Genomic DNA, 11,583 nt, shown 5'->3' on the forward strand with positions numbered 1-11,583 from the left:
CACACACACACACACACACACATCTTATAATCTAGCTTTCTCTCTCTTCAGCACGGAGTTCGGTAGATGACCCATTTTGGATGTCTGTGCTTTAATTCAAACACTATTATTTTGTTTTCATTCTTATTAAGAATCTAGGGCCTGATTCCCTGTATCTATTCCTAGTAATTCTTACCTTGTCAGAGTCTGTCTTGTGGCCCATTGGAGCTAGCTGCAGGCAGGTGCCTTTTCTACCTCTGCTCTAGCACGGCTCCAGTCCCAGCTCAGGGGCTAAAATTTGACAGCTCCACTAAGGGAAGCTCTGTGAACCACTGAGCTCTCCTGGAGAGGCTATTGTGTTCCACTCCTGATCAGTCCACCAGGGTCTGTCCAATTTCCTCCCACCGTCCAGGCCCTCAGTGTGTACAGAGGGCAGTCTGCATGGTTATTGTTGGGCACTCATAGGTTGACCTTATGCCATCTGTACCCTATTATTTTTATTATTTTATATTATTTTTTATTTTCCTCCTCCATGTATTCTCACCCTCCTCTTCCTCCAGGAAGTGACCTTCACACTCATTTGGGTGAGGCTGCCATTTCATTCCCAGGTCAGTAGCTCCCACATCTGTTTTCCTAAAGCTTCATTCTCTCTCAATCACCAAGTTCATATCTTCAGCTAAACTTTAGTCACCCCAAGCCCGAATGACTAGAATTGAATTCATGGCTCCCATTGTGAGCCCAGTGTGTGAGAGCAGGCAGGTGTGTTGCCTTCCCTGCGCTGGAGCACCAGCCGCATCGTGGATGCTGTTCTCACCGTGCCCAGTCAGGTATCCCAGTCCTGCTGCTGTGGGAAGAAGTTTCCTTCACACTCTCCTCCTGCTGCTTCCACCTCACGCTCAGAATCCTTCCCGTCCCCATCCCAGGCTGATGAATGGGGACCTCACATGTGATTCCACGGTCCCATCCTTGAGTGCATCCCCTAATTGTCACAGAAGCTGAAGTCATCCTCCTGAATCCATCCTAACTCATGCTACTTTCCTTACACCGCATTGCCTGCAGCCATCCCATCTGGCTGCTGGCTTCTCTACTCTCATCTCCTCCTTTCTCACACCCCCACAAAATGGAATCTTGTGCCCCCATAATGGCCAGATTTCTCCTCATGTTTTTGGGTCTAGAAGGTTTGCTCAGGGAAGATCCTAGCACTGCATGCAGTTAGCTAGGGGTCTCCTTCAGGGACATGGTCTCACTGCAGGGCGTCTGCCCAGTGCTAGTGACCATGAGACTGCCTGTCCTATCAAATGTGTATCTCCAGCACTGTGGAAGGAGATTGTGAGCGACAAGCTTTCTATGCTCCGTGTTCCCACTAAACACCAAATAAATGTCCACTCTTTAGTATGGTAATAAACGGAGACTGAGTAAAGGTCCCACAGGGATCGCGTCTCTTTCAAAGACCACTTATAATACTTTTTTTTATTGTAATTGTCACTTTGCTGCTATGTTGTGACTGTGAGCATTTATATGGTAATATTTCCTAAATAAAGCCATGTGCTCTGAGCAGACAGAGTCCCCAAGCATAGTTGTGCCTTTCATATCTCGTCAGGGAGACAGGGAGCTTTTCTGGGCATAGAAAACACTCTCCTAAGTAGTTTTCTGAGGCTGAATGTAGTGGGCATTTACCAAACGTATGGTCTCTGTTGAAATAATTTAATACTGCATAAATTGCTTTGATGGCAATTCAGAATCCAATCCTACCCCTCATCAAAATGATTTATTACTATCTCTAACACTAAGAATATACAGTTAGGTCCTAAAACTACAGAGTGTAAGCTGAGGTCCGATGTCTTTCTAACAGTTTTCCTCTACTGAGTCAGACTTCCCTTGGGTCTCCTCCCTTGGGTTCCTCCCTTGGGAAGCTGCAGTCCCAGCATGGGAGGGTTGACCTGTGTGTGATGGTCCATGCTTCTAGAAGGCGGCCTGGCCCTTTCCTGTACGTTGTCTTTCTCGTACTTAACGCCGTTTTCAGGCCATGACCTGCACCAGATTTCCCTCAGTATCTGCAGCCCATTCAGCTGAGCCTAGCTTTGTCCATGTATTGTTCGTGTATTGTGTCTGAGACCTGAAACAGAGCTGCGGTGGTCCATCCAGGTATCATTGTGGGGGAACCCATGCTTTAGTGCAAGTGTGCCTTAGGAGCTCTCAGGGGGCTGTTCCTCTGTAGATATCGGCTTTGGAAAATTAAGGAGTAAAAGCTGAAAAAAAAATCTCTGATATGATAACCCGTCTTTTTTTTCAATTTTTAAAAAGATTTATTTATATTTTGTAAATATAAAAACTTGCTTGCGTACGCGTGTGTGTGTGTGTGTGTGTGTGTGTGTGTGTATCATGTGAAGCCAGAAAAGGCATCAGAGCCCCTGGAACCAGAGTTACAGACAGTTGTGAGCTACCATGTAGGTGCTGGGAACCAAGTCAAGTCCTTACAGAAGGAGTGTGTGCTTTAATCAGTGAGCCATCCTTCTAGCCCCGCTTCCCTCATTTGAGACCACCTCACATACAACTCCTGCTGGTCTGGAACTCAGAACTCTGCCTGCCTCTGTCTCCCAGGCCCTGAGACTAAAGGCATGTGAGACCATGCCGATTTGACCTTTCAGTGCGGTCTCCTCTGAAAAAGCAGAGTTAGCCACTTTGTTGACCTAACAAAATATCCATTTTTGACTGGAAAGAAAGTCAAAGGTAGTTTAAGAAATCAACGGCATGGTAACTTCAGAAAACATTTTGCCGAAGCCAATGCAAGTAGAGATTTATAATGTGCATACAAAGCTCCTTTGTGTGACCAAAGGACGTGCCACCTTGAGCTACAAGCCCCATGTCTAACCTAATTCTGCTGAAGAGAAACCAGGCCCTCCATGGTCTGACCAGAGCTTAACACAAATGACACCAGCTGCGCTGCCTAACACAGGCTTGGGCAGCGTGGTACTGCCCGTTTGTTTCCAGTCTTTTAAGTTACCGCCCCTTACAGAGCAGTAGAAAACTCAGAACGCTCTATGGTCAATGACTGGGCTATTACCTGATGTAGGGAAGAACAGAATGAACTAAGGGCTCCACACCTGCCCATCTACTCTCTGATACCCAAAGACGCTGGATGTCATCACTGATCCTTTTTGTAGCCAATGGACTCCCAGAGCATGGATTGGTGGCCTCTCCCATGTTCCCATGCACATGAAGTGGCTCCATGTTCTACTTCACTTCCTTTAAGGAAATTTGACACAGTGGTCCCCCAATAAGCAGCCTCCATCTGTGATTTGGGGGAGTGGGGAGAGGTACAAGGGAGTTCTGTGAAAGTGTGTTCACACGCAGCCACCAAGCCTTCAGCATCAGCGTCAGCTGCTTCTGGTGCCATGAGCCCAGCGGCTGTGACTGACAAAGCTGGCATTCACTGTCCCCGTTATGTAAATGCTGGGGCCTGGTCACCCCAGGACATGCTGCTTATGGCTTCTTGGTTCGTGCTTGCACCGTCAGGATCCTGGGTGGTCTGTCACTTATTCTTGTAGGTTCAATCTGGTAACTGCCCAAGTATAAACCTTTGTTAAACAAAAGTGATAGAACCCTAAAATAAGAAATATTCTTCCAAGGAGACAAGGGGGTCACCTTCTAAGAAGGTCTTAGTGATGCAGCTGGAGCTAGACCCGTTCGTGGGGCTGCTATTCCCATCCCAACAATTGGTGAGTGGTGTTGACTGCCTTCCAACAGAAAGATCTTAGTTGCAAGCCGGACACAGTGACTCAGGGAGCCACTAAGGACATCTGGTCTCTGGAGGAAGTTAGTGAGGGAGGAAGTGACCTGGCTGCAGCAGAGATTCCAGCTAGATGCTAGGGGCAGTCAGACCCTGCAGGAGGAGAGGCAAAGGCTCTGGAGTCCCCAGCTCAGGTCCCCTCCGAGCTTATCTGAAGGCCTTCCCAGACAACCTCATCCTCCCCGCCCCGACCCGGGACCTAGAATTCTCCTCACAGAACACAGGGTCGTCTTTAGAGCAGCCAAGACTGACTTCTCTCCCTTTCTTCGGATTGTCTTCATTGCTCAGAAAGATCTGTAAGAGATTGGCAAGAGCAAAGGAACCTCAAAAAATCTGTTCTCTAGTCAAGAGCCGGGATGGGGCAGAGGTGACGCTGTTCCCAGTCACACATTTCCTCGATCTCCTAAGAGACAGAGCCACAAATGACTCAGTCTGCCTTCTGTGGCTTTGACTTCCATCTGACTTTGACTGTCACCACTCACGATGGCAGCAGCAACTCCACCATGACTCTCTGGAGTACATGGCTGTTCACACATAAACTGCTCGTCTCCCAAAAACAGCCCAACCAGGACACCCCTTGCCGAGCAGGTCTGAGCTTACACTGTTATTTACACACTGTTATTTCAGTGACTTGGAGAAAAAGCAGCCGAGATGAAGTTTAAGAAAGGATTGTAATTTACTCTTAGTAAAAGATAATGATAAAATAGACAAATATCATTCCTGGCTCCTCCAGACCAAGTCGTTCAAGCTCAGGAGAGAAAGGAACAAATCACGGTCAAGCGTTTGCAGTCTCCAGCCTGAGGCTTTCCCAGCCTTCAAATCAAGTTCCGTGAGAAAGTCTTTCCTCTGGGTTTAAGTCTTGGTGCCATCTGATCCCCTCTTTCTCTGATGCCCACAGTCTTTGCCCACCCACAGCCGTCTCCCCGCCCCTGCCCTGTACCCATATGGAACTCCTGTTCTATGCTTCTGCACTTCCTCCGTGTCAACAGATCTCTGTGACCTTGGGGTCCCCTCTCTCAAGTGAAAGTATTCGCTCAGGTCTTTAGAAGTTCCCTCCTAACTGTAGGGTTTCATGGGCCGGTTTTCAGCCCAAAGAGCCTCTCGTTGTAGCTCTTCCTGTGTCTGCCTCTCGTCTTAGATGGACATTTTGGACATCATTCAGTCTAGGTTATCTGTGGCCACTCCGTGCAACCATCCGAGCCTTTGTTCTTACTCTGCCCATTGAAACGCTACCTTCTCCTCTGCTCTCATCATCACCTACAAACGCCCTCTGCTTTAGAACTGTCCAGAATTTTCTGACACATTTGCACCCATCTCTTTCTAACTTGGTAGAAGTCTGTCTTAGGGCACATCTTACTGCCCGGGTGGTACACCGCACAGTAGACAATAACGTCCTGAAGACTGTCTTACCGCCTCTGTCTCTCTAAACCCTTCCCAGTCACCACTGTCTTCAGTGGACAAGTGCTGGGGAGTTGCTTGGTTGACTCTAATTAATTCTACTTTTAACAGAATCTGGCAAAGGATGTCACAAGCTTGCATTTATAACCAAAGAAAGCACAGTCGTGCAGCTGCCCTGAGTCTCTGCGATCTGGAGCGGGGGGCATAAAACAGGGAGAATCCTCAAAAGCCAGCTGACTGCTGGTCAAACCAGGTGCAAGTTGGGAAAAATTCTGTGGTGAATGAGGGAAGACAAGAAGCCCAGTGGGAAGGACACCCGCGTTCATGCAGGGGCGCCATTGCGCATTATCTTTAGAGAGAAGAACAGGACCATTTCAGCCCCCTTGTTGACTGATTTCTGTGTTCTTCCTACAGATACTTCCAGAAAAAGGCCTATTGTTCACACCCTTCCAAGCTGACACAGTGCCATTGTTTAGAAGCCTAATCACAGGGCACATAGCTAGATCTGTGGGCTCAGGGACGGCCCGCCTCCCCTCTCCGCCTCCCCTCTGCAGCCCGCGACAGTGAATACTGTGTCCTTTAGCAGAGTTCTTTTGTCTAACATTTCAGGAATTTTTTTCCCCCACTAGACAAGTCTGTAGTTTGTTATCAACAATAAAAATTCTGTTGCCTTGCTTTTAAGCATTTAAACTTTAGGATGTATGTCTCAAGACGAGCATGAATTGAAGTGCTTACTACATTTTAGATGCAAGGATTTTATTTTAAGATGCATGGCTAAGGTTCTCAAGCGGGCCTGTGTTTTGGCTCCATGACCATGTGTTTTGTTTGATGTGTTTGCATTTCTGAGGGAGGGCAGCTGTCCCTCCAGCCTCAGAGGCTGCTGTGGGGATGCCTGTCAGGTTTAGACAGGTACAGACACCTGTGACGCTATCTGTCACAGCAGAGAAAAGATCAAGCACTCTCCCATCCCAAAGAGCCCCATTTTTCCTAGTGTCCGAGACATCTTCCTAGTCTTTATCTCATAAGCTTGATCCCAAAGCCTATGAGAAATAAAAGCCTTTAAAGAAACAATAAATACAACACTTTCCTGGTTTAAAAATGACAATATGTTGCCCGATACAAACATTTGAAGCCTTTAACTCAAATGAATATTTATAGCAAAGAAATAAAATAAATCCTTAGCACATTGGCATATAACTTCAGGGCAATCTTAAAGAATCCACATTTTTAAGTTGCTGATGGAGTCTGCGGAGTTTTAATGTGCCTCTTTATATGCTGTATGAATACAAACTCTGCGATTTGCAGCTTGTGCGCTGATCATTCCCAGAAGCTGGTCTTTGATTGGGAATGGAAGCGGGTGCCAGTCTTTCACATGCCCAAAGGAAAATAAAAAATAAATTAAAAAAAAAAACCACTTTGGTTTTCCCTTGAATGTGTTCTAATGTGCTGGCTTAACTTTCCAGGGCAACAGAGGGAAAGTTAGGGGTCGAGGTTGTCCTCTAATCGTGGCTCAGGTTGGACTGCTATGAGCCCCCTGTGCAGTGTGGAGCCCCCCACTGGCAAGACAGTGCTCCCTAGACTTTGTGAGACAGGAGGGTGAAGGGATGGCAGTTCTGAAGGAGCCAACTCGGAGCCAGAGACGGAGCAGCCTCCTGAAATCTGAAATGCTCGGTACCGGAACAGGCGAAGGAACGGTATAGTTAGCTGTTTTGATATTTTGCTCTTTGACTCTTTTGTGGGGCCTGCCACCCAACTCCCAAATAAATACACACAGAGAAGTATTCTTACTGATGAATATCAGGCCTTCACTTGGCTTATATCTAGCTTGCTTTTCTTAAATTATTCCATCTACCTTTTGCCTCTGGGCTTTTACCTTTCTCTATTTCTGTATATCTTTTCTTTTCTTCTTATTTCATGTCAAGATGTGTGGCTAGGAGGCTGGCCCCTCTCTTTCTCCCTTGCCTCCTTGATCTTTCTTTCCAGATTTCTCCTCCTATTTATCCTCTCTGCCTGTCAGCCCCGCCTATCATTTCTCCTGCCTTGCTATTGGCCCTTCAGCTCTTAATTAGACCAATCAGGTGTTTAAGACAGGCAAAGTAACACAGCTTCACAGAGTTAAACAAAAGCAACATATCTTTGCATCATTAAACAAATGTTCCACAGCATAAACAAATGTAGCACACCTTAAAATAGTATCTGACAGCAGGACAGTGATACTGAAGGATCTAACTCAGAACCAGAGATGAAAGCAGCCTCCTGAGGGCCCTGGAAACTGAACCATTAAATGGGATGAGCAACTGCTGATCTGTTTCAGCTCAATGACTTTTCCTCCAAATGGCTTTTAAAGTCTGCATATTTCAAATTAAAATTTATACCTGCACATTGTATTTTGAAAGTATTCCTATAATCACTTCAAACAAAATCACATTTTAACTGTAGTATATATTTTAAACTTTCTGAAGAAAGAGAAAGAGACTCTTTGTAATCCATGTTGAATGGATTACATCCGTCTAACTATTAATATGAATCAGACTGGACAACCTATGAGGTCGTCTGTGATAGAAAATCCATGTCTGCCTGCAGGTTTCCTTGACATTCATGGACTGCCGTTGTTTGGGGAGGAGATGCCCACAGTCATCCCATCACCCTTGAAATCCCAACTACAGCTGCCTCCTGACCCCTTTCTTTCTTCCCTTTGCCTCTGCCCTCTTGTTCTTCTGCTCCTCCACCTTCTCCCTCTTTCTTTTTCTCTCTGTATCCTTCTGTCTGATGATTTGTTTCCGTACCTGTCTTTCCCAAAGCCGGAAACTCCAGCAGCTCCCTGCTGGATGCTCAGGGTCGCCCACTACCCTGGTGCAGCAGGACACCCACTGCTGGATGAGAGGGGTGAGACCCGGGTTACAGAGGCTGGCAGGCACGGTGGTATGCTTGGACTTCGTGGACAGCTGTTACTTTCTTAGGCTGTGGTTGCTTCATGCAATCCCAAAACTCTTATGAAGACCTCAGTGTCCAAGTATTTCAGTTACTAAAATCAGCCCTGGAGGTTAGAATGTACTGGCGCATGGACCAGTGAGAATTAGGCTGGGATTCAAGAGGCCTCGCTTTACTTTCTCTGTCCTTGTTAGCCCCTCAGCTTCCCCCCTCCCCCCCACCCCCTCTGTCTCTCCCTGCCTTTTGCACACACCCATCTTGGTTTTCAGTGTGCTATGCAGGCCTGGAGTTGGAGTTGCCTTCCAGAGGGAGTCTACTTCTATTGACCTTCAGCCCTCACGGTGATTGAATGAGGCTGTGTTTTCAGAGGAACAATGGAAGGATTCACCTTGATCTTCATACACAGAAAGAGCATTTGGGATTTGCTGGTCGGCTCAACCATGAATAGATAGCCATGCCTGCCATTTTAATTGTTTCCCTACATTATGACGAAGTACTAATTGTGTTATTATTCGTTTCCTTTATAATTCCTCAAATCCCAATCTAATCTTGAAGTGATTGAACCCAATGGGATTGAACAGCAAAGAAGAAGCAATCCTGTGGCAACGGTGCCACCATGGCCACACTTCTGAGATGCTCTCCTGGGGTTGGTTCTATTTATATCATACAGTTGGCCATGAAGTCTGTTAATGCAAGTGTCCAATGAGAAAGAACCCTAGGCAGCCACCTTCTGCCCTTTCCACGTGACAGTGGAACTCGGTGCCGTGTAGTGTGTGTAACTTACTTACTTATCCCCTTTTCCCCAGAAGTGCACTTCAGAGACTTTCTATGTTGTGAAATAGGCAGGCGGCGCCCGCAGTGCCCGGAGCCTCTCTGGTCAGGGGACTGTGCTGATGGGGGTGGGAAGGGGGGTTCTCTGCTTTACCCACACCTTCCCAAGCTTGTGCAGAGGTTCTGGTCCTGCAGACACAAGCTCCTGCTCACCTCCTAAAGGGAGCCTGGCTGTCCCTGCTCCAATTCCAATGCTCCTTTACTGGAGAAATGGGAGGCTGGTCTGAGTCAATCCAATCTTTCTCCTTCTGGACTTCTCCCTCCTCGGAGCCTACTGCGGGCTTCTGGGCTGTCCATTCTATAATGGCTCCCAGGACATCGCTTGCAGCTCAGCCACCCCACCCTACCCCTATCACAGTTGCCTTCTCTCCACTCACACACTCTGTATGAGGGATCACAAGTTCAAAAGGCGTCTGCGTTTGGTTCCTCTGTAGACCCTGTCTCCCTAATCTCTGGCCATATGTCTTCTTGGTCTTGTCCTGAGACTTTGTAAGAAGCATGTGTCCAGTCTCAAAACTGTTCCTCACACAGGCGATATGAGGTTTGAAGGGGAATGTCACTTCATTGTGAGCTGGAGAGCCAGACAGGACCGTCTCTGACAGATTCCTAAGGGACCCTCAGAGCAGCAGTTCCAAACTCAGCCACGTTCCTGAGCCCTTCGCTACCACATCAGTAGTGCTGCCTTTGCTTGGCCCACCAGGACCTAAATCCCATGGTGATCTTTCTCACTTCCCTCCCCTCTCCCCAGCCCTCATCTGCATCAAGGCCTCTCACTGTCTGGAGTTTCACAGTATAGTGCAACACTTGGTGAGATGCTGCCCTAAGTCTGGAGAGTGTAAAAGGGGGCTAAAACCTCACTTAGTGGCATTTGCAGTGACATTAGGTAACACAATCTCAATCAACATGTAAGGAAACAAGACACAACATGCCTGATTCTCAGTAATGGCTCTCTGAACGTTTGCCTGGTGCTCCTAATGCACCCACTGACACAGTGATAGTTTCATAGAGGGTGATACAGTCATCTTCAGTCAGGGACACGAGCTTGGAAATAGACATGGACATACTCACCAGTCCGTATCAAAGGCCTGGGATGAACAGACATTCAAAGGTCAGGCAAAGGCGGGTACAGCAGTACAAGTTTGTCCTCTACACGAGGATGGGGAGCTCAAGGTCATGATCAGCTGCAAAGGAAGTTTAGGGCCAGCCTGAGCTACGTGACACCCTGTCTTTAAAACAATAGAAAACTTAGAAGCCAAGAAAAGAAATTGAAGATAAACTCCTCTAGATCATTTCTTTTTCTCTAGAAAAAGATATTCATCCGATTAGTAGATTTTTAATCTTCTATGGTCAGAAAATTCCCTTCAGATGCAGTTGCAACTGACTTCCCATTGGAATAATAAGTTTCCAGCTTCATGGACCGTTTTGGTGTTCAGCTGTTGCCGGAGTATAAATCTAATTTGAAAGCACCTTTAATTATAAAAGAGGCAGAAGGAACTACCATGTGTGTAAATGCTTCATTTGAAAAGAGGTCATCAAAGCAGACCTCTCTGCACCCCAGCCTGGCCCTTCTCTGATCTTGGTTTAGATTAGCTCTATTTACCTTCCCTTTCCAGGCAACTGACAAGAGACCCACTCTAAGCAAGGGTCGCCTTACCTTCCAGGGAACACTGAACATACCACAACAAGGTAGGAGTTTGAAAGAGCAGCTTCCTCGTCCACACCAGAGGCACAAAGCGAAAGAATGCAAAGTGAGGTTCACACAACACCTGCAGGCTCCCTGCAAGGCAGTGTGGGGAGATGTCATGGCCTCACGGCCACTCCTTCCAAGACAGTTGCCAGCTCCCTGCTGACGCGGCCATGTCCTTGGCAAATTTGGAGTTAATATGCACCTTTTATTCAATAATATACTCTCCCTTTAAAATAACCATTTTAGTTCAGTTTTAACAAATGACTGAAGCTACTTACTGACTAAAATGAATTTCAGATTTTTAACATAATTCACATTGCCTGTATTGATTGTGAGAAATGGTGTTTTGATGCAATAATGGGTGGAAGTAACTCAGTGAGCAAGGCATTTGTCATTTGTTGAGATCAACAGCAACCAACTCCAGGTTGTATCAATCCCGCTAGCTTCCTCTCCATGGTACGCAGCAGTCAGTAAGCATTATTCCAGGCTTGGTGTGTCTTTGCACGGTTTAGCTCTAAAGCGCACAGGTGTATGTGGTCGATGGTTTGTGGTCCTCACTATGCAGCTCACAAAAGTAGGGCCCAGAGATGTCAAATGCATTTCCCCAAATCACACAGTGGGGACTGATAGCAACCAGGGTCTGCATGACTCAGCGTGGTGTTGTATGAACAACATCATGTCGCCCTGCTCAGCAGCAGCTGACCCTGTGTCTGGTCACAGCAAACGTGTGGCTACCCTTAAGGGAAGGAACAAACAAACACCAACGGTGTTAGATGAGCCACAGTAGTCTCTAGTAGAGACACAGAGACACAGGCACCACACGCTGGCAGAAAATAGCAGATCCGACATTCTAATCTAATCAGTGTAACTCAAAGGCCTTGATTGTCAGCCTCAGCCTACCTTGGTTCGGGCCTCAGGGAGAGGGAGTAGAGAATGTGACCTTGCTGCCCTGGCACTGTGGAGAAGT

At 47.0% G+C, this 11,583-nt stretch overlaps 1 protein-coding gene and 1 long non-coding RNA gene across 3 annotated transcripts in view; one reads left to right on the forward strand and one right to left on the reverse strand.

The window, feature by feature from the left end:
- The window catches only part of LOC146895780 (uncharacterized), a 10,932-nt gene extending 2,832 nt beyond the window's left edge, over positions 1-8,100 (reverse strand). Inside the window, exon 1 of the long non-coding RNA XR_015001185.2 lies at positions 7,954-8,100. This is a non-coding gene — a long non-coding RNA (uncharacterized LOC146895780). The remainder of the gene's footprint in view (positions 1-7,953) is intronic.
- Pacrg (parkin coregulated) overlaps positions 1-11,583 on the forward strand; it is a 458,578-nt gene that overhangs the window by 360,412 nt on the left and 86,583 nt on the right. The window lies entirely within an intron of this gene.

This window comes from Myodes glareolus, chromosome 1 (genome assembly GCF_982192425.1).
Source record: "Myodes glareolus chromosome 1, mMyoGla1.1, whole genome shotgun sequence".
Lineage (NCBI taxonomy): Eukaryota > Metazoa > Chordata > Mammalia > Rodentia > Cricetidae > Myodes > Myodes glareolus.